This window comes from Piliocolobus tephrosceles, unplaced genomic scaffold, assembly GCF_002776525.5.
Source record: "Piliocolobus tephrosceles isolate RC106 unplaced genomic scaffold, ASM277652v3 unscaffolded_35650, whole genome shotgun sequence".
In the NCBI taxonomy this organism is placed as follows: Eukaryota; Metazoa; Chordata; class Mammalia; order Primates; family Cercopithecidae; genus Piliocolobus; species Piliocolobus tephrosceles.
In genome coordinates this window covers 1-5,670 of record NW_022319477.1, presented here as the reverse complement: position 1 = coordinate 5,670, position 5,670 = coordinate 1, and the positions used below count along the sequence as shown (strand labels likewise).

General features: G+C 38.7%; 1 non-coding gene across 1 annotated transcript; it reads left to right on the top strand.

Moving 5' to 3' along the window:
• Nucleotides 1-803: 803 nt before the first annotated feature.
• LOC111536001 lies at nucleotides 804-910 on the top strand. Its single transcript, XR_002729622.1, has one exon. It is a non-coding gene; the product is annotated as a U6 spliceosomal RNA (small nuclear RNA).
• Nucleotides 911-5,670: the final 4,760 nt, after the last annotated feature.

Sequence of the window (5,670 nt, the reverse complement as noted above, 5' to 3'; positions counted from 1 at the left end):
TTATGAATATAGATGTAAAAATTCTCAAAAATATCAACAACTATCAAACTGAATCTAACAGCATATTAAAATATTATACTCCATGACCAAGTGGAATTTATTTCAGGAATACATATTTAGTTCAATATATGAAAATCAACATAATACATCACATTAAGAGAATGAAGGAAAAACATCACGTTCTTACAAATTGATACAGAAAAGGCCTTTGACAAATTCCAATTCCCTACCATGATAAAAACACTCACCAAACCAGGAATAAAGGAGAACTACCTTCACATGATAAAAGGCATTTACAAAAATTTAAGGATGAAAGACTTTCTCCTATAATCAAAAGCAAGACAAGGATGCCCACTTTTACTACATCAATTCAACATGGTACTGGAAGTCTAGCCAGATAATTAGGCACGCCAAAAGAATAAAGGCATATAAATTGGAAAGGAAAAAGTGAAACTCTCTCTCATCATTAATGACATGATGCTATACATAGAAAATCCCAAGATCCACAAGAAACTTACTAGAACTAATAAACCAGTTCAACCACCTGTGGCAAACTGCTTATTACCATTCCACAAAGACATAAGAAGCTTGCATCATAATGTCAATGTGCTCACTGCTACTTTCATCAAAAAAACCTGCTATGAAAATAATGTGTAATTTGTTGTCAATTTAAATAAATTCTGGCATAGATTCCTTTTCTTTTAACTTCAGATTAGCACTTTGAGTAGCATCATTCAGGATTGATCATATGCTCCAACTTTATAACTAAATTTTACACATTTAAATTAATATGAAAAATGATTGTGCTCACTTTGGCAGCACATATACTAAAATTGGAACGATATAGAGAACATTAGCATGGACGCTGTGGAAAGATAACACGCAAATTCATGAAGCATTCTGTATTTTTAATTAAAAGACACAGAATGGCAAGGTGGATAAACAGTCAAGACCCATCAGTGTACTGTAATCAAAAGACCCATCTCACATGCAAAGATACACATAGGCTCATGAAAGCAGAAAGAAGGCAGGGTTGCAATCCTAGCTTCTGACAAAACAGACTTTAAACCAACAAAGATCAAAAAAGACAAAGAAGGGCATTACACAATAGTAAAAGGTTCAATTCAACAAGGAGAGCTAACTATCCTAAATATATATGCACCGAATACAGGAGCACCCAGATTCATAAAAAGAAGTTCTTAGAGATCTACAAAGAGACTTAGACCCCCAAACAGTAACAGTGGAAGACCGTAACACTCCACTATCAATATTAGACAGACTGTCAAGACAGAAAACTAACAAGGATATTCAGGACGTGAACTCAGCTCTGGATCAAGTGGACCTGACATATATCTACAGAGCACTCCATGCAAAAACAACAGAATATACATTTTTCTTGGTACCACGTAGCACTTACTCTAAAATCGATCACATAATTGGAAATAAAACACTCCCCAGCAAATGCAAAAGAACTGAAATCATAACAGTCTCTCAGACCACAGTACAATCAAATTAGAACTCAAGATTAAGAAACTCACTCAAAACCACACAACTACATGGAAGCTGAACAACCTGCTCCTGAATGACTCCTGGGTAAATAATGAAATTAAGGCAGAAATCAAGAAGTTCTTTGAAACTAATGAGAACAAAAAGACAAAGTACCAGAATCTCTGGGACACAGCAAAAGCAGTGTTAAAAGGGAAATTTATAGCACTAAACGCGCACATCAAAAAGCTACAAATATCTCAAATTAACACCCTAACAACACAACTAAAAGAACTAGAGAACCAAGAGCAAAAAAAACCCCAGAGCTGGCAGAAGACAAGAAATAACCAAGATCAAAGTTGAACTGAAGGAGATACAGACATGAAAAACCCTTCAAAAAGTCCATGAATCCAGGAGCTGGTTTTCTGAAAATAATAATAATAACAATAATAACAAAATACATAGACCACTAGCTAGACTAATAAAGAAGAAAATATAGAATAACCAAATAGACACAATAAAAAATGAAAGAGGATATCACCAATGACCCCACAGAAATACAAAAAACTACCAGAGAATACTATAAACACCTCTATCCAAATGAAGTAGAAAATCTAGAAGAAATGGATAAATTCCTGGACATATAGACCCTCAAAACTGAACCAGGAAGAAGTTGAATCCCTGAATAGACCAATAACAAGTTCTGAAACTGAGGCAGGAATAAATAGCCTACCAACCAAAAAAAGCCCAGGACCTGACAAATTTACAACTGAATTCACCCAGAGGTACAAAGAGGAGCTGGGACCACTTCTTCTGAAACTATTCCAAACAACTGAAAAGAAGGGACTCCTCCCTAACCCACTTTATGAGGCCAGCATCATCCTGATACCCAAAACCTGGCAGAGATACAACAAAAACAAAAAAACTTCAGGCCAATATCCCTGATGAACATCGATGCAAAAATCCTCAGTAAAATACTGGCAAAGAGAATCTAACAGCACATCAAAAAGCTTATCCACCACGATCAAGTTGGCTTCATCCCTGGGATGCAAGTCTGGTTCAGCATATGAAATCAAATTAACATATTTTATCACATAAACAGAACCAATGACAAAAACCACAAGATTATCTCAATAGATGCAGAAAAGGCCTCCGATAAAATTCAACATCCCTTCGAGTTAAAAACTCTCAACAGACTAGGTACTGAAGGAATATACCTCAAAATAATAAGAGCCACTTACGGCCGGGCGTGGTTGCTCATGCCTGTAATCCCAGCACTTTGGAAGGCTGAGGCAGGTGGATCACCAGGGGTCAGGAGTTCGAAACCAGCCTGGCCAATATGGCAAAATTCCATTGCTACTAAAAATACAAAAATTGGTCTGGCATAGTGGCAGGTGCCTGTAGTCCCAGCTACTTGGGAGGCTGAGGCAAGAGAATCACTGGAACCCTGGAGGCAGAGGTTGCAGCGAGCCGAGACTGTGCCACTGCACTCCAGCCTGGGTGACAGAACAAGACTCCATCTCAAAAAAAAAAAAAAAAGGAAAAAAAAGAAAGAAGAGCCATTTATGACAAACTCATAGCCAATATTATACTGAATGGGCAAAAGCTGGGAGCATTTCCCTGAAAACCAGCACAAGACAAGAATACACTCTCTCTCCCCTTCTATTTAACATAGTATTAGAAGTTCTGGTCAGGGTAATTGGTCAAGAGAAAGAAATAAAGGGTATTCAAATAGGAGGAGAGGAAGTCAAATTGTCTCTGTTTGTAGATGACATGATCCTATATCATAGACCATATTCTGGACCATAAATGAAGTCTCAATAAATTAAAAGGATTCAAGTTACACGAAGTATATTCTCTGGTTACAATGTAATTAAATTAGACATCAATAACTGGAAAATCCCCAAATACTTGAGAACTACACAGCATACATCTGAACAACTAACTCTTGGATCAAAGAACAAACTCAAAGAGAAATCAGTAAGTAATTTCAAACTGAAGAAAAATGAAAACGCAACACATCAAAATTGTGAGATATAGCTAAAGTAGTATTAGAGGGGAATCTGCAGTACTAAAATACCTATATTAGAAGAGAAGAAAGGTCTCAAATCAATGGCCTCAGTTTCTACTTTAAGTGACCAGAAAAAGTAGAGTGACTTAAACACCAAGTAAACAAAAGAAATAATAAATATAAAGGGAGAAATCAAGGAAATAGAAAACAGTAAAACAATAAAGAAAATCAGTAAGACTAAATGCTAGTTCATTGAGATGGTCAATAAAATTGATAACCCTCTAGGCAGAAAAATTTTTAAAAAGAGAGAGGAGTAGACACAATTAGTAACATCAGGAATGAGAGAGGTTAAGTCATCAGATACTCTACAAATGTCAAAAGAATAATAAGAAACTGATTAACATGGCTGCGGTAAAACAGATACTCACATATATTGCTGGTGGCAGTAAATACTTACAGTACCCCTTTGGAGGGAAATTTGAGAATACCTAATAAAACTACACACATGCACTTACTATTTGACCTACCAGCACCAGACCTAGGAATCTGTGAAGATATACATCCAAACATACACAAATACTGTATATTTTCACAAGGTTATTCCTTCCAGTATTATTTGTAATAGCTTAATATGAGAAACAAATGTCCACTCATAGGAAAGTGAGTAAATAAATTATGGTAGTGACACAATAAAGCACAATGCAGCTGTAAAAAATAATGTGGAAGACATTTATGAGTTGGCTTCAAATCTGTAAAATGCAAAAAATATAGAGGTTAATATGACTAATATAATTTATTTTTTCTAATATATTGTCCTAAAAGAATTTGGTATCATGTGGTTATCTCATAGACCTGAGCTATGACCAAAAGAGTTCAACACCAACTAGGAGGTGTCACCAAGAATAGGTGCAAATTACCAAGTCTAAAGCATTGGCCATAAAACTGAAACAAGGAAGAGAGCAAAGGGTCTACAGAGGGGAATCTGTAAGACAGTCTCTGTAGGTGGTTCTCAGAAAGACCCTTTCCCTGGACTTTAGGAGGAGGGGGCATCAGATGGAGCAGCAACCCTTGTCATCAGATGAAAGGGCACTGTTGAGAGCACAGTTTGAGACTGGCTCCTTTCAGGACCTCATATCCAGGGCAGATCCTCAGGATGCTGCTGCCTGAGGTTGAGATCCAGAAACTGACCTGGGGGTTGAGGATGCTGCTGCCTGAGGTTGAGATCCAGAAGTTGACTTGGAGGTTGAGAAACATAGAGTATCCCAATGAAAATTCCTACATGAAAAACCCAAAGCATTTAGGTTACCTCCTCTTGAGTCTCTGTTTCCTCCTTTCTTCCCTAGAGCTGAAAATTGAGGTTCATTCCTCCCTTGGATTCCCAGCCACCTAGAGCCTTGGAGCAAAAGGCGGATGTCCATGTTCCCCCTCCCCACCTAAGACATGATTAGAGGGTTGGAACTTTCAGCCTCACCCCTTGACCTCCAAGGAGAGGATAGGGACTGGAGACTGAGCTAATCACCAATGGTCAGTGATTTCATCGATCATATCTATGTAATGAAACCTCTACAAAAACCCTAACTGTCTGAGATTTTCCAGGTTGGTGAACTCATTCATATTCTGGGAAGGTGGTGTACCCCAAATCCACATGGATGGCAGCTTCTGCATTTGGGACCCTTCTGGACCTTGCCATAATGTACCTCTTCATCGGACTTTTTTTTTTTTTTTTTTTTTTTTTGAGACAGAGTCTCGCTCTGTGGCCCGGGCTGGAGTGCAGTGGCCGCATCTCAGCTCACTGCAAGCTCAGCCTCCCGGGTTTATGCCATTCTCCTGCCTCAGCCTCCCGGGTAGCTGGGACTACAGGCTCCCGCCACCTTGCCCGGCTAGTTTTTTGTATTTTTTAGTAGAGACGGGGTTTCACCGTGTTAGCCAGGATGGTCTCGATCTCCTGACCTCGTGATCCTCCCGTCTCGGCCTCCCAAAGTGCTGGGATTACAGGCTTGAGCCACTGCGCCCGGCCCATCTGACTTTTAATTTATATTCTTTATAATGAACCAATAATAGGAAGTAGTGTTTCCCTGAGTTCAGTGGGCCCTCATAGCAAATTACTGAACCTGAGGAGGGGGTTGTGGGAACTCCCAACTGGGAGCTAAGTCAGACAGAAGTGTGGGTAAGGT